Here is an 18,457-nt window from a genome sequence, read left to right as displayed (position 1 = left end):
CTGTGTCTATGTGCCTGTGGTTCTGTCAGTGTGATCATGTGATGTATCTGACCCCAGGAATGTGTCAATAAAGTTTCCCCTTCCTGGGACAATGAATTCACGGTGTTCTTATTTCAATTTCCAGGAGTGTATACCGAGTGGGGTAGCACAGTGATTAGTACACAGGTCTCGCATTCGGGAAGACGACGGTTCAAACCCGCGTCCGGCCATCTTGATTTAGGTTTTCCGTGTGAGGCAAATGCCGGGATGATTCCTTCGAAAGAGCACGCCGCTTTCTTCTCCATTCTTCCCTAATCCGAGCTTGATCTCCGTCTTCAGTGACCTCGTTTTCGACAGGACGTTAAAGACTAGTCTCCCCCTCCTCGTATAATAGACCTATTTCGGCGGTACTGCCATTGTCAAATACACTTGCGAATATTACAGTTTGTAGATTTCAATTACTTTTTCGATATTTGTACGTGGAGTTAAATGTACATGTATACTTACATGTAGTGGGGCGAGTGGTACATATCGCATCATTCATGAATACTTGTGTCAGTTGTCGCTGTTTTAGTGATGGTAAAATAGTCACGTAGTAATTTGACAGCTAATTGACAGTTATCAATGATTGCTGTACGTTTACAAAGTGGTTTTAGCGTAGCCAGCGGTATTGTTTGAATTAAAGATAATTCAGTCCTTTGTTAATCTTTGGTTTATTATTTTTTACCCGTTGTCATATTCCAAAACGTCAATTAAATTTTCTAGGTAATATTTATCTTTGAAGTCGGTGTGTTGGTTTAATATGTCGTGTGGATAACTTTTTATCTTTGCATAAATTTCCAATTCTTCCATGGTGCTCAGGGCGAGACTTTTTGGTATTATATGGAAGATTTGAAGTGCGGTTTCGATTTTGTCGAGTTTATCGTTTTGGTTTTTTAGATGCATGCTGATACAAAGACAGCAATCAGTCGAGTCCCTGCACCTGAAAAACTAAAATTGTAAAGTCGACAAAATCGAAACTGCACTTAATCCTACAGATAATAGCAAAAGGACTGTCCTTGAACGTACTGGAAGAATTGGAAATTTATATAAACATGAAAAGTTATCCACAAGACGTACTAAACGAGCAGACAGACTTGAAGCATAAATATTTAGTAGAAAAATAAAAAAAAACAAAGGTCATAAACAACTAAGTTATCTGTAACTCAAACAATACCGCTGACTACCTGTAACCAATTTGAAAACATACACACACACATTCTTGAGAACTTTGAACTAATGAAATTACTACGTGCCCTTATTTCACCAGCATAAAAACAGTGACAATTGACGAAAGGATTCATCACCGATACAATTTGTACGTCTCGCCAGGCTAGACGTAAGTATACAGTTAACACCACATACAAATATCGGAACAGAACAAAATTTACAAACCGTAATATTCTCATGTGTTATTGAAAATGGCAATACAACAGAAATAGCCCTATTATACGAAATGTAATGAAACGACTAGCAGGTAACTTGGGAGATTCAATTCAGAATGTCATGTCATGCCACGACGTGTTTCATGCTGCAGACCCACCTACACAAAAAACTTTTTTTTATTATTTGGCTATGATTTATTGGACCATACTGCCTACAGCTTGATATATACGGAGAAATCAAATATAAAAGGTTTTACAATGTTCCGAAACAGATGCAATACGTATAGTTAAGGAAACTTGACCGACAAAATAGAAAATAAAAGGAACTCAACAGAGATTAGGAACCATTCATCGGGAGATAAGAGTGCTTATCCAACCCAAGACAGAACAAAAAAATGTCGTATATAGACGTTGCAATCTCATAGATAACTAAAACGGATTTTTTAATTTGAGAAACGTCATAACGTAAGAAAAAGACCAGGAGCACTTGTTGGAAAGGGACACCTTCAGTTTCACAAGTTTTTGAAGTTATCCGTTTTGCTGTGCCTCGAAGTAACTGTAGGAAAACATAAAGTGGTTGATATCTGCTTCTTTCTTCTGACCGTCGCAGAAATGATTATCTTTGAGCCCTGTGTGATACAAATGGGAAGGAGTTGAACAATTTTCGTACGCATTCGTACCAATGTAGTTATGATCAGTGTAGTACTAAATTCCCCAAAAAACCGGAAGTGGTGAAACGTGTAGAAACTGAGTGAGGATACATAGAGGACCAGGTAACTTACGGGACATTTTTGTTCGACATTGTTCTCCTCCTGCCTGTTACTTAAAAGTAAACACTATTTATAGCAAAAGTTAAATTGTCAATGTTGAATTCGGGTTTTATTAGAAAATTGTTGATTTGCAAAGTGAAATGGGGCCTCTGAACTCTATGGGACTTTACATCTATGGTCATCAGTCCCCTAGAACTTAGAACTACTTAAACCTAACTAACCTAAGGACAGCACACAACACCCAGTCATCACGAGGCAGACAAAATCCCTGACCCCGCCGGGAATCGCAAAGTGAAACAAAGGGATGTTGTAGTGGAAATAAAGAAATCAATACAGCGCTAGAAAACACCATTTCCTCAAGAAAAAGGTAAAATAAATAGAAAAAATGGAAAACAAAAGTATATTAGACATCTCGTCGATGTTATATAAAACATGTCTCTGTTATTCAAAAACAGCTATCGCATTTATCAATAATAACAGAAAATCCTTCCCTTTGACCATAATGTAGAACTTCTGTTGAGTACAAAATAACAATAACAATAATATTATCATATAGTGCTAGAAGGTACCGTTCCACCAACAAAAAGGTAAAACACAAAACAAAAATACATCAGACATCTCGTCGATCGTAAACAAAACACGTCTCTGTTATTCATAAACAGCGATCGTGTTTAGCAGTAGTAACAGGAATCATGATAATGAACATCTGTTGAGTACAAAATAACAATAATAATTATCTGTACGTAAGTTTTTATGTTTGTGCATCTGCACTATACTTGCAGCAAAAGTAGCTGCTTTGGTTACATAAAAGCGCAGAAACCACAGAATCAGTTAATTTTTATTACTTATAAAAATGCAGTTTATGTTCTATAGGTGTGTAAAATACACAATGAACTAACAATGGATGATATGCGGCTCTATTTATGGGCAAAACAAAACAAAACAAAAATTAAAAGAGAAGTTGTTGGCTCTCTCTCTTACACATTCAATTATGTTTATTTTCCAACCAATACTACCAGTCTTTATGTACTGTACCACAGCTACCGAACTATAGTTTTGGTAGAGCGCAACTCAGCATATAGTAAAAACCGACCGGACATTCGTCATCAAGAAACCACCACATAACCGAGTGATACTTGTTTCACAATATCGATAGCGCTCCTAAGCGCCCGGTGACTTATTTTGAGGTCACCTTGGCGTTAAGAAGCCGCTTCATCGCCAATATCATTATTCACAGCTGTGGCTGCCTATTTGCTATTTTAAGGTGGTGACTAATATTTCTTTTTTACCAGTGAGTTTTCAGGAATTGTGGCCGTCGTCTCGACGTTTGAGTTTGTATTTCCCTTTTGCAACGTGCCTTACAGTCTCCAGCTGTGACAAGTGCGCGTCAAGTGTAGCAGTCTGTTTACGTTGTTTAAAGAAACGCAGAAATAAAAGGCGGAAGAAAAAGAAACACAAACTTTGGAACATTCGGTTGAAAAGGACGTTCTTTCTGACACATCGCATATTACATTCCTTAGTATGTTAAGAATGAAATCTATAGTAGAGCATTGACGTATATCTCGACGTTCGGTAATTTTATGGTAATAGATTTCTTCTACGAGGGCTGTCCAGATAGTAAGTTCTGATCAGTCTCCAAATGGAAACCGTAGTGAAAATCCGATGCTTTTTGCAGATTTGTTGCGCAGTGCCTCAAATTTGCCTGATTTCGTGCAACCCCACATAACGTAACTGTCACTCATTTCCTTCTTAATGCGGGCAATCAAGACGCTCCTGCAGCGTATTGTATGGGAAGTGTTTGATCACCCATCGTACAGCCCAGACTTGGTTCCCTCTGATTTTCATCTCCGCGCACATGAACCGCTGGCTACGAAGACAACAATATGGCGCAGACAACGAGCTGCAGACCAGCGTAGAAAGGGGCGGCTGCCTTTTACGACGTGGGTACTGGAAAGTTGGTACAGCGCAACGACTAATGTCTTGGTTCAAATGGCTCTGAGCACTATGGGACTTAACCGCTGTGGTCATCAGTCCCCTACAACTTAGAACTACTTAAACCTAACTAAACTAAGGACATCACACACATCCATGCCCGAGGCAGGATTCGAAACTGCGACCGTGGCGGTCGCGCGATTCCAGACTGTAGCGCCTAGAACCGCTCGGCCACTCCGGCCGGCGACTAATGTCTTACGTCGCAGCGGCGACTATGTAGAGAAGTAGCTGGAAGGTGTAGCTAGCTGCTGGAAATAAAACATTTCTGATTTCACAGTGGTTTCTATTTCGCGACTGATCGGAATCTTCTTTCTGGACAGCCCTCGTATTATCGTGCTAAATTCCTAAATTTGACTGAGACACGAAGGGGCTGCGTTTCTCCCTATAAAATGTCAAAACGTTATGTCGGCTAGTATGAAATCTTAAAGCAGTTTTTTAGTTCATGATGGGGGCCGTTATTCAACAAGCAACAGCAGTTAGCATTTCTAGTGCGTTAGGCTTTTTTTTTTTTTTTTTTGTCGCTCATGTTTCAGTAACATCTCGCCGAATATCTGGCATGTAAATTAATGCAAACGAAATAGACGTGACCTTTTTACGTCCTATTAAAATGTTAGTAGCTAATAGCTTGGTGGGCCCTGCACGAAATTTGGAGCAGGTTGTAAATCGTGTACATTGACCTAATTCTCCGCATATTCGGGGTCACGCACGTGTTTCCAGCCAAAAGGTTACACGTGTATGCGTTACTGAGGTCACGGCGAAGCTGCTAGGGCCTTTTTTGAATTCGGTCCTCCCACAAGATCCTTAGTAAATGTATATCACATCTTCACTAACCCATTTTTCCCCTATAATGCATCAAACTTCAGATTGTTGTGGGGCCGTTCTCCATCTCATCTTACATTGTTGGTGTTGTTTCAAGCACATGTGTTTAAAACACAGGAAGTCCTAGACCAACTGTTTCAGGTATCCTAATCTTTCTCTGACCGTAACGTTTGTCCTTACTTCTTAAAGAGCTCTATAACCTATCCTTGCTGGCCTTAATAAGTTCGCTTCTCTGGTAATTGTTTCCTGAATCATCAACATCTTGACGCCTTTTCCGTAACTAAAATACAGGGTGTTTCAAAAATGACCGGTATATTTGAAAAGGCAATAAAAACTAAACGAGCAGCGATAGAAATACACCGTTTGTTGCAATATGCTTGGGACAACAGTACATTTTCAGGCGGACAAACTTTCGAAATTACAGTAGTTACAATTTTCAACAACAGATGGCGCTGCAAGTGATGTGAACGATATAGAAGACAACGCAGTCTGTGGGTGCGCCATTCTGTACGTCGTCTTTCTGCTGTAAGCGTGTGCTGTTCACAACGTGCAAGTGTGCTGTAGACAACATGGTTTATTCCTTAGAACAGAGGATTTTTCTGGTGTTGGAATTCCACCACCTAGAACACAGTGTTGTTGCAACAAGACGAAGTTTTCAACGGAGGTTTAATGTAACCAAAGGACCAAAAAGCGATACAATAAAGGATCTGTTTGAAAAATTTCAACGGACTGGGAACGTGACGGATGAACGTGCTGGAAAGGTAGGGCGAACGCGCACGGCAACCACAGAGGGCAACGCGCAGCTAGTGCAGCAGGTGATCCAACAGCGGCCTCGGGTTTCCGTTCGCCGTGTTGCAGCTGCGGTCCAAATGACGCCAACGTCCACGTATCGTCTCATGCGCCAGAGTTTACACCTCTATCCATACAAAATTCAAACGCGGCAACCCCTCAGCGCCGCTACCATTGCTGCACGAGAGACATTCGCTAACGATATAGTGCACAGGATTGATGACGGCGATATGCATGTGGGCAGCATTTGGTTTACTGACGAAGCTTATTTTTACCTGGACGGCTTCGTCAATAAACAGAACTGGCGCATATGGGGAACCGAAAAGCCCCATGTTGCAGTCCCATCGTCCCTGCATCCTCAAAAAGTACTGGTCTGGGCCGCCATTTCTTCCAAAGGAATCATTGGCCCATTTTTCAGATCCGAAACGATTACTGCATCACGCTATCTGGACATTCTTCGTGAATTTGTGGCGGTACAAACTGCCTTAGACGACACTGCGAACACCTCGTGGTTTACGCAAGATGGTGCCCGGCCACATCGCACGGCCGACGTCTTTAATTTCCTGAATGAATATTTCGATGATCGTGTGATTGCTTTGGGCTATCCGAAACATACAGGAGGCGGCATGGATTGGCCTCCCTATTTGCCAGACATGAACCCCTGTGACTTCTTTCTGTGGGGACACTTGAAAGACCAGACACTTGAAAGATCGCCAGAATCCAGAAACAATTGAACAGCTGAAGCAGTACATCTCATCTGCATGTGAAGCCATTCCGCCAGACACGTTGTCAAAGGTTTCGGGTAATTTCATTCAGAGACTACGCCATATTATTGCTACGCATGGTGGATATGTGGAAAATATCGTACTATAGAGTTTCCCAGACCGCAGCGCCATCTGTTGTTGACAATTGTAATTACTGTAATTTCGAAAGTTTGTCTGCCTGAAAATGTACTGTTGTCCCAAGCATATTGCAACAAACGGTGTATTTCTATCGCTGCTCGTTTAGTTTTTACTACCGTTTCAAATATACCGGTCATTTTTGAAACACCATGTATATTCACTACATCAACTGATAGAGGAATGTGCGTATCCCACTTTCAGGCGGATCTGGGCTGTTGTGTCAGACCTCTACCGAAACATACAGCATTATCCGATACCACTATGTGGTCATTCGCCCCGTAAGCAGAAGAAAAAAAGAAACTTACGGTATTAAAAGTGTGACATAAAGCCAAGTAGGAAGCTAGCGACCATTCTATTGAGCATACGTAGATCTGCAATTACTGTAAACAAATAATAAAGTAATTCTTTACCTGGTGTATGACTTTTCGTGCGACGTTGACAGCTTAACTACAAATCTACATACGCATAGTTATGGTACGTCGACTGCGGGTAGGTTCAGCTGTCCACTTGTGGAGGTTGACTTCCTTAGCGCACGATTACACCTTTCTACATCTACATCTGCATCTCGGCTCCGCAAGCCACCAGATGGGTGTATACCATCGTTACTCCCCTCCTTGCATGTTGCAGTCGCGAATAGTCCACGGGAAGAACAACTGAGGCGTTGAGATCAAAACTTAACAGTAGAGATATATTGAAAAAAACTTGAATAGTGTTATTCCTAAATCTTACAGTTACTCCCACATGCTCATGAACAAGAATACAATCTTATACCAACATCTGTAGCAATAGAATAACGACAAATAACAGAAAACGGTAGTAGAAAATGACTGGCATAGCCCCTTTTTGATTGAAACAACTCTCATTTTATCATAAATATCGTGTAATTAAAAGAATTGCATATTTTCAAGAAAAATATTAATTTTAATCATTTCAATATGTCCACACACATTCCTATTATTTGTGCCATTCGTAATTAAACAATATATACAGAGGGGTCCAAAAAATGTATCCACTGTTTAAAAGTCCATAACTGGAAACTAATTGACGCGAGTTATCTCATCTTTGGTAGTGTAATAGTTTGTAGTTGCGGCAGTCGCCACAGAAGCGTTGTATTGCGTTGTTTTGTTTTGTCAGATGACAGTCGCCAGATAGTGTTTTGTTCTTAGTTGCACCTAGTTACTCGAATAAACATGGCTGGCGCCAAGGCTTACATTCGATGAAAGGAAGTCAGTTTTGAAGTGGTATTTTAAGTACGAAAACATTAATGAGGTTCAACGACAATGGCGAAATGAGTATCAAACAGAGCCACCGACACATTCAAAGATTCGTCGCATTCGAGACAAATCTGAAGCCGAAACGTACACAAACAATGACCTGTAAGAGTAACAAGTCCAGCTAACTCCCGTCGTGGATTAAAACAATTCACTCGCTCACCACAGAAGTCTGTGAGACAGTGTGCCCGTGAAACTGGAGTGAGTCGCTCAAGTGTTCGGCAAATTTCGAAGACAGCAAAGTGGAAGTGCTACATCCCACGATTGCTACACGCAATGAACGAGGACGACCCAGATCGTAGAATGGAGTACTGCGAGTGGCATACTAACATGGTGCGCAACGATGAAGAGTTTGCAGAGATGATTGTGTGGTCTGATGAGGCACAGTTCAAACTCAGTGGTACAGTAAATCGCCACAATTGCATCTACTGGGCCGCCGAAAATCCGCACGTCCATGTAGACAAAGCCATGAATTTGCCAGGAGTAAATGTGTGGTGTGGGTTGTCTTACCGGGGTTTGATTGGGCCATTCTTCTTTGACGGCACAGTTACCGATGAGGTGTGCCTTCAGAAGCTTCAGACATCCATTTTACCTGCCATCCGAGACTTGTATGGAGTCGAAAGAGTTTACTTTCAACAAGATGGTGCCCCAGCCCACTACCAAAATCATGTTAGGCCGTAGAGGTGCTGTGGAGTATCCACCACGTTCCCGAGACCTAACTCCCGTGGACTTTTACCTGTGGGGAACACTAAAGGAAGTCGTTTATCGACAAAAGCAACGCACATTGGATGAACTTCGAGAATCCACCGTATATTCATGTACAAATATCCAACTGAACACGTTGCAGTCAGTAGTTCGTGCTGCAGTTCGGCGGCATCGTTTGTGTGTGGATGTTAATAGTGACCATTTCGAACACTTACAGTGATACCTTTAAGTTGGACTTTAAGCTACACTTTCACAAAAAATGAGACAACTCCGTCAATTAGTTTGCAAGTTATGGACTTTTAAACAGTGGATACTATTTTTGGACCCCTCTGTATATAATGGAAGTCAATCCTCTTTTTAATGCCTTGAATTATAACTGGGAGAGCTAAGTCCACATTTTTTTAACTTATTAAACAACCCTGTTTATTTTGACAGATACACATGTTCATAAACTTGTCACTCTCTATCACTATCTATAATTTCAATTCCGAATTCCTCTCCACCAGTCACTTCATCAAAATACTCACGAAACTACAAAGGGATAATGTCAGGCGGTCTAGCGGTTCTGGCGCTGCACTCCGGTACCGCGGGACTGCTACGGTCGCAGGTTCGAATCCTGCCTCGGGCATGGGTGTGTGTGATGTCCTTAGGTTAGTTAGGTTTAAGTAGTTCTAAGTTCTAGGGGACTTATGACCTAAGATGTTGAGTCCCATAGTGCTCAGAGCCATTTGAACCATTTGATAATGTCAGGCACGCATGAAACATCCTGTAGTTTCTCATGTTTAAAAGGAATTACGTCGATTTACGACCTCGGCACATTATGAAAATGATGGACTATCCCAGTCTTAACCAGAGGAAATTCTTATTTCACCATTTCACTGCTACTGGGTGAAAGAGAGATGCATTATCACTGAACAGTGTTCTCAGATATTTCCTGTTGTGTAACAGCCCAATTATAATCACACTTCAGTATAATGTTTCTACACAACTTGCTTCTACTATTATAATATGCACAGAGCATACAAATAATGAACATTGTATGATAATTTACGTGTAATACGCATTTGTTTCCATTTTAGCAACAATATTTTCTTTCTAGTTGATCTGCTCTAAATCCATGACTTTCTTTGTGTAATCACATTTCCCTCTCACAGTTCAAGGCGTCGTTTCTTCCTTTCGAATTCATGGATCCTACAGATGGGTCCAGAGACGATTTACATCATCAAAGCCATTTTGAAATCTCTCAGGTGTTAACTGCATCCCGCTAGAGTGCCGTCATCACCTCTCAAGTTCTTTCGTGCAACATGGAGACTTGTCTCTCTGAAAAGTCATCTTTCTGCACGAAACGAAATTTCAACACTGGTTTACACAGGGGGAAAAATCCCTAAACAAGTCCCATTTAGGACCAACAAATGCGGAATCGCGCGAAAATAACAACTACAGTAATAACTCAAATACCCCAAAAATGATGACAAGTCCTATTTTTGATCTCAACGCCTCAATTGATGATAAACCTCCGTGTGAGATAGTGTCTATCGTATCTCCATATTATTTTCGCCAAATAGACCTAAGAGGAAGCAATCTATTGCTTTAGTCTTCTGGGAACGTACGCTGTCGAAATTTTAAAAGTAAACCAAACCTTGATACAGAAAGCTCGTCTTGTAATGTTCGCTACTGATGTTGACTGACCATCTTCGCATGTGCTAAACGACCCTGTAACGGAATGTGCTGCTCTTCTTTGGATACTCTATTTCCTCTATCAATCCTATCTGATTCGGTTCGCACACTAGCCAGCAGTATTAAAATATTGTCAGAACGATGATGTTATGAGCTACCTCCTTTGTGGTGGATCACAGTTCCGGCGAATTCTGCCAACTAACCTGTCTGACAACTGCCTTACATGCGCTTCGTTTTTTGTGTCACTTCGAATCGCCCCGTTCGCTTACTATTGGATGTTTTGTCTATTTAACGACGTGACTGCTTCCAGTGATTGTTCTGCAATCGTGTAATCGTGGGTCTGTCTGCCCATTTATTCGCAATATGTTGCATTTGCATGTGTTGACAGTCAACTGTCAATCCGTGCGTGCCGATCGCCTGCAGGTCTTTCTGCGTCTGGCTAAAATTTTCTAGCGTTGGGACGTCCCTGTATACAAAAGCATCATCTGTGAAAAGCCTTCCACCATTATCCTCTAGGTCATTTATATTTATGACAAAAGAAATCTTAGACATTTAGCTGCAGTGTGGCATGGGCGTTGGCGTATATCGATGGGGCAGATGAAAAAGTGTGCCCCGACCGGGACTCGAACCCGCGATCTCCTGCTTACATGGCAGACGCTCTATCCATCTGAGCCACCGAGGGCACAGAGGATAGTCCGACTGCAGGGACTATCTCGCGCACGCCTCCCGCGAGACCCACATTCTCACCTTGTATGTCCACACACTACATTCGTAGTGTCCCACCCCAACACTCACTACTCGTGGAGGCCATTCTTACCAAGTCCCGTAAGATATCGAGTGATATGTGTGCATCCGCACAGAAGAAGAAGATCATGTGCCCTCAGTGACTCAGATGGATTGAGCGTCTGCCATGTAAGCAGGAGATCCCTGGTTCGAGTCCCGGTCGGGGCACACATTTTCACCTGTCCCCGTTGATATATATCAACGCCCGTCAGCAGCTCAAGCTATTAATATATAATTCTAATTTCGTTCTAGACGGCTGCAGGTCATCCATGGTGTCTGTCCTTTCGGACATGTCCAAAAGAACAGACATCATATCCATATAAGTAGATATCGGCGGATTCTGCCGATGACCGACTGTTATGTCTCTTGCAGCGGTGTCTCCGCGATATTTTCAGAAATTTTATAAATTATATAACTCAGTACATATCTCGAAATATCTCTTCTTATCTTACCGATTATCAATGCAAAGTAGTTTCAAGCCCAATTATTCCTTGGCGCGTCCATTTACTCCATGGAATAGCTTCTCTGCTATCTATGTTTTCTCTTATGAAAAGAATGAGGACTTCTTGCCGATTAGTCGTGAAAGGAGGATGTATATGTATGTATTGTTGGGCTAGTCGCCATCTTGATGAGATTCTGTATGAGAGGGAATTTAATACATGAACTAAACTAAAGTAAGTGTGTTCGCGTATTATTTAACTGATTGTTATTGACAGTGTCTGCTTACTACGCTGTGTTGCACGGGATCAGTGGGGAACGTCTGATTTACACTGGACGAACCTGCCGTTTTGTATGCTCAAATAAATAGGCTAACACGGTCTTACCAGCAGATCTCCGGTCTTCCCCATGTGATCACCGAAAGTTAATAATTATTACAAATGTTTCCAGGAGATCGACTGACAATTTTCGTCGCACCGAGACTTCGAAATTGCTTCACTGCCTTATGGAATTTAAGTTAAGCTCAATTTAATCAGGATAGAACAGTATTGAACTGTGTGAATGTGATAAGCCTGCTTTGTCAATGAAAATTCCCTTAATATACGCATGTTTTTACTATGCTGATCAGTGAAGCTAGATCAGGCCGGTGTGAGAGAGGTTTTTAAATTTTTGATTCCACAAAAAAAAATATTAAACTACATCGGCCTAAGACGGCCGATTTTCTCAAATCAGTTCACCACCACATGCACGGTCACACTGCGGCGTATCTCATTGTCCGACCGTAGAGACTTCGGTCGACACTCGGTGAAATTTTGTTTTCTTCGGTCAGATCGACCGACGTTCTTACACACGAAGTATCGACTGTCAGAAGCTGAAAAATTTATTCCAAGAAAGAGTGAGTTTGTGGCATCCGGAGGATGAAAAGTATCACAAACGGGATGTAGTTGGGAATCTGTGGACTGAAATCGCAGGTTTAGTGGATACCACAAGAACACGGAATCTATATTGGAAATTTTAGGCATAAATTCTAACCTCAAAAACTAATTTGTTCAAGTGGAAAGGGTGTGCTTACACTGAGGTGACTAAAAGTCGTGGGATAGCGATATGTTCATACACAGATGGCGGTAGTGTCGCGTACGCAGGGTTTAAAAGGGCACTGCATTGGCGCAGCTGGCATTTGTGCTTAAGTGATTCATGTAAAAGATTTCCGACGCTATTATGGCCGTACGGCGGGAATTAACAGACTTTGAACGCTGAATGTTAGTTGGAGTTAGACATATGGGACATTACGTTTCAGAAATAGAGAATTCATTAATCCGAAAATGGTTCAAATGGCTCTAAGCACTATGGGACTTAACATCTGAGGTCATCAGTCCACTAGACTTAGAACTACTTAAACGTAACTAAGCTAAGGACATCACACACATCCATGCCCGAGACAGGATTCGAACCTGCGACCGTAGCAGCAGCGCGGTTCCGGACTGAAGCGCCTAGAACCGCACGGCCACAGTGGCCGCCAATATTCCGAGATCCACAGTGTCAACAGTAAACCGAGAATACCACATTTCGGGTATTAGCCCTCACCAAGGACAACGCAGTGGCCGACGGCCTTCAGTTAACGACCGAAAACAGCGGCGCTTGCTTACGAGTTGTCTGTGCTCACGAACAAGCGACACTGCTTGAAATAACCGCAGAAATCAACGTGGGACGTACGAAGAACGTATCCGTTAAGTAAATGCAGCGAAATTTGACGTTAATGGGTTGACCCTAGGCCGACATGACTGCCTTTGCTAACAGCACGACATCGCTTGCAGCGCCTCTCCTGGGGTCTTCACCATATCGGTTGGACCCTAGACGACTGGAAAACCGTGGCCAGATCAGACGAGTCCCGATTTCAGTTGGTAAGAACTGGTGGTAGGTTTCGATTCTGGCGTATATCCCACAAAGCCATGGACCGAAGTTGTCAACAATGTACGGTGCAAGCTGGTGGTTGCTCCATAATGGTGAGGGTTGTGTTTACATAGAGTGCACTGGGTCCTCTGGTCCAAGTGAATCGGCCATTGACTGGAAAAGGTAGTGTTCGGCTACTTGGAGACCATTTGCAGCCTTCAATGGACTTCATGTTCCCAAACAAAGATGTGTAAGTAGGCTGTTTATGTTTTCTTTATGTAAGTACGCTGTTTATGTTTTCTTATTGGCAACGTTACGTAGCGCTCTATATGAAAATCACTGGCTGTGCTGTGTGCAGTCTGTGGCTAGTTTGCATTGTCGTCTGCCATTGTAGTGTTGCATTGTCGTCTGCCATTGTAGTGTTGGGCAGCTGGATGTGAACAGCGCGTAGCGTTGCGCAGTTGGAGGTGAGCCGCCAGCAGTGGTGGATGTGGGGAGAGAGATGGCGGAGTTTTGAAATTTGTTATACTAGATATTATGAACTGCTATATATATTATGACTATTAAGGTAAATACATTGTTTGTTCTCTATTAAAATCTTTCATTTGCTAACTATCCCTATCAGTAGTTAGTGACTTCCGTAGTTTGAATCTTTTATTTAGCTGGCAGTAGTGGCGCTCGCTGTATTGCAGTAGTTCGAGTAACGAAGATTTTTGGTGAGGTAAGTGATTTGTGAAAGGTACAGGTTAATGTTAGTCAGGGCCATTCCTTTGTAGGGATTTCTGAAAGTCAGATTGCGTTGCGCTAAAAAATATTGTGTGTCAGTTTAAGCACGGTCTTGTATAAATGTTCAAAAGGGGACGTTTCAGATGGAATTAGTTTCGCAGAAGAGCTTCTGTAAAGTTTGGAAGGTATGGAAGGTAAGAGACGAGGTACTGGCAGAAGTAAAGCTGTGAGCGGGGCGTGAGTCGTGCTTTGGAAGCTCAGTTGGTAGAGCACTTGCCCGCGAAAGGCAAAGGTCCCGAGTTTGAGTCTCGGTCCGGCACACAGTTTTAATCTGCCGGGAAGCTCAAAGATGGAATTTTTGCGGTTGACAAGGCGTCATGTTACCGGGCCACGTTCGCGCTTGATTTGAAGGACATTGTCGACAGTTGGAGCGAATGGTATGGCTACCCATCGAACATTTATGGGACATAAACTAGAAGTCACTTCTAGCACGAAACCTTGCACATGCAACACTTCCGCAATTATGGACGGTTATTGAGACAGCATGACTCCATGCCGCGTGGAGTCGCTGCACAACTCCGGTCAAAAATAGCCCGACACAGCATTAGGAGATACCCGATGACAGTTTGCCAATTCAGTGTGTAGTCACTGTAGGAGATCTTTTTTGGGTTGTGGTAGGTGTGCAGCAGCGATCTACAAATTATTACTCCTGCGTCTTGTTGTTTATGCAACTAGGGTGGTGACTGTTATATGAAGTAGTTTGCAAATGTGGTGTTTGTGTTTCCACTTTTCAGTGCTTTAGAAGTTGAGTTCTTATTCTAAACTATATGCTTGTCACGTTGCTGAATGGCGTCATTGAAGTTAATTCACGCACCTCAGCACAACTTCAAATAAACACAGAAAAACTGAGTGTTCGTAATCTTACGTTTCAAGACCATCATCAGTCATCTCGAGTGTGTAACAGAACGTTTCTCCCTAATTCTCAGACATCCGAAAAACTTGTCTGGTCATTTCGATAACTGAGGACAGCGTGTACAGTGCTTGCCACAGTTGTAGCTCACTCGGCATTCGGCGTCTTTTTAATACCTAAAGCCGCAATGCAGCACTCGCCTCCAAGCACAGGAACGTCGAGGCATCGATCCTCCCCCTCCCCCCCCCCCCCATGTTAAACTTAATTCATTTTAGAATTGATTCTATGTTAACCTAACCTACATGACATCCCCCCCCCCCACACACACACACACAAACAAACAAAAAATTATTGGAAAACCTGTGGGACGGCGTCTGGCAACTGTTCCCAGTGCCACTGTGAAAGCAACTTTTACCGCCACGCTATCCGTGCACGTCCTCCGTCGACCCAGATCCGTATATGTAGCACGCTACATACTATAGCAATGCCCACTATCCATTACTTCACTTGCTCGACCCTGACTGTGTTCCTGCAAGGGTTCGGACGCTGTAGTGCATCCGCACAGAAACATCGTACCGCCGTCTGGCGTACACATGTCCATTCCTAATCATTTATATTCACTGTGAAATGCAGTTATAAGTAGGCTGTTTATGTTTTCTTATTGGCAACGTTACGTAGCGCTCTATATGAAAATCACTGGCTGTGCTGTGTGCAGTCTGTGGCTAGTTTGCATTGTTGTCTGCCATTGTAGTGTTGGGCAGCGGCAGCTGGATGTGAACAGCGCGTAGCGTTGCGCAGTTAGAGGTGAGCCGCCAGCAGTGGTGGATGTGTGGAACGAAATGGCGGAGTTTTGAAATTACATATATTATGACTTTTGATGATATTAAGGTAAATACAGTTTCTTCTCTATTAAAATCTTTCATTTGCTAACTATCCCTATCAGTAGTTAGTGCCTTCAGTAGTTTGAATCTTTTATTTAGCTGGCAGTAGTGGCGCTCGCTGTATTGCAATAGTTCGAGTAACGAAGATTTTTGTGAGGTAAGTGATTTGTGAAAGGTATAGGTTAATGTTAGTCAGGGCCATTCTTTTGTAGGGATTTTTGAAAGTCAGATTGCGTTGCGCTAAATAATATTGTGTGTCAGGTTAAGCACAGTCGTGTATAAATTGTTGAAAGGGGTCGTTTCACAGTGTCTTGTAACACCAGCTTGAGGTAGATCGGAACTTACTTTTATGTTTGTTCTCTCCGTTAAAAATGACGTACTGTGTTCTGTTTGCTAGGAGTTGTCTTAGGGTTATCTGTTGAGTGTAGGTTACTTTAACGGACGTGTGTACGACGTGATGTCATGTTTATGTTGCGGATGACGAAGAGAAGGGATCGAGATATGCTGTAGCCTATTATAGTACGAAGCGGATCGCTAATCTTTAGGTCTAGGGAGAGGACCAGTGTGCAAATATATTTTTAATAACTAAATTAAATTTAATATTATTACAAATAAACGAATTTCGTTATTCGAGATGTATGCAGAGACCACCCCAGACAGATATGTATGTAAGTACTCTAATTTACCATATTTTACCACATTTTTTTCGAATTTTCCATTGTCCATTTGCAAATGTACAAGAATTGTACAGGTTATATCCAGAAAATAAGTTGAATAAAACCATAAAGAACAAATTATTGAAAATAAAAGTACAAATGCATAGTATTCTTCAAAATAGAGTCCTTGGGCGTCATTACACCAGTGAGTCTACCAGCGTTGATAGGCTCCCAGGAACACGTTGACAGGAACCTCCTTGAGACACCTCGTCGCGGTGGTTTTCATGGCATCTACTTTACAAACACACTTCAGCTTATCTTTATTCGAGGAAACAAACAGAAGTCTGCTGGTGCCAGGTCAGGACTGTATGATGGCTGGGGCATCGTTGCCACACCGTGTCTTGCGAGGAACTTGCTAGCAATGAAGCCGGTATGAGATGGTAGGTCGTCGTGATGGAGATGGCAGTTTTCACTAATCTCCTTCCAGACGTGAAATATCTGGGTTCAGAGCCTTTCAAGAACTTTCACCTAAAATTGGCTGTTGACAATTTGTCCCTGAGTAGACAGTGCGTCTGGAATCAAAAAAGACGATGAGCATCGCCTTCACCTGGTATTTCGTCTTTCTTGCCTTTTTTGGCTTAGGGAAAACCTTCATATGCCACTCTGCATTTTGTCTTTTTGATTCATGGTCATTTTCAAAAACCCATGCTTTGTCCACTGTTATTACATTATCCAAAAATTTGGGACACTTTCGCAACTTTTCTCCCCATCAGTCATAACACAGCAGTCGTCAGTGTTGGCAGGAGAAAAATCATTCGGTTTACTTTCCAGACAATCCCTGTATGTTCTTATTACAAATTGTTGCAACGAAATATTTAACTACAAATATGGTGTTTTACAGAATTATATATTAAACAAATACCACGGCACGATAGATAATCTCTAATTACACCATCTCTACATTACTAGTGCATGTGTGTGCCATCATAGTGTATCTGTTACAACGAGTGTGTTGTTAGAAATAATGACATCATGGCAAAATCTTGGTAACTGTATTACGTCATGCCAAAATGTGCATGGGTTGTACAGGGGTTGCCCTGCGTGACCTTGAATACCTGGCCACATTGTAATGAAGAACATCACCACAGTGCACTGTAACTGTTCGCTGATTGACACAAATCGTTTTTAGCCGTTCCTTTAACTGCCCCAAGTGACCTAAAGCGTTCTGTGCGCGGCTGGGAGAACTCTGGTGATGTGCTTCGTCACCTTCATCCAGTTCCACCGAATAGTTAGTTTGTTATGTTACCGTATCGATCTTATTCTTCAGTTATCCATAGCAGTGTAGTTCCCCTGTCCTCCATCACAGTAGTTGATTAGTCAGCATCTATGAGTGCCACGCAAAGGACAATAATTCGGATAAATAGTGTGCTTCCAGGTGTTCAGCCGAGTTGTTGATTCCATTTTCTGCATGATATTTCTACAACGACCAAGCCGTCTCTTTCAGAGTTGTGTTTGTTATGCGTACTGGGGATTACAACCAGGTTAGGAAGTACTATTGGGGTCGCGGCCCCAGTTACAGAACTTCGAGATCTGGCTGGATTCCAGGCTGTAAATACACGTAATATCTATCACAGCTCGCAGCACATTAAGAGGGCGACTGGGAGGGTCGTCGAAAGTCAAGCAGACAGATGGACAGAACTCTGCTAGGCACTAGAAAGTGCGCATTAATTCGAACTGTTCTCTTTCACATGGCACTAAAATTGGCAGACGGCAACGCTACGATGGCGTAAGTCAGGTGGAACTATTATAAACATTAATTTTTTTTATTGTGTGTGTGTGTGTGTG

The 18,457-nt window shown here is 42.3% G+C and overlaps 1 protein-coding gene and 1 non-coding gene across 2 annotated transcripts in view; one reads left to right on the top strand and one right to left on the bottom strand.

Annotated features, from left to right (window-relative positions):
- The window catches only part of LOC126170316 (chordin-like protein 1), a 762,532-nt gene that overhangs the window by 337,003 nt on the left and 407,072 nt on the right, over positions 1–18,457 (top strand). The window lies entirely within an intron of this gene.
- On the bottom strand, positions 10,937–11,011 carry Trnat-ugu (transfer RNA threonine (anticodon UGU)). The gene has a single exon. It is a non-coding gene; the product is annotated as a tRNA-Thr (tRNA).

The sequence above is a fragment of the Schistocerca cancellata genome, chromosome 1, assembly GCF_023864275.1.
Source record: "Schistocerca cancellata isolate TAMUIC-IGC-003103 chromosome 1, iqSchCanc2.1, whole genome shotgun sequence".
Lineage (NCBI taxonomy): Eukaryota > Metazoa > Arthropoda > Insecta > Orthoptera > Acrididae > Schistocerca > Schistocerca cancellata.
Note: the sequence above shows the minus strand (reverse complement) of the source record. Positions and strands in the feature narration are given on the sequence as shown.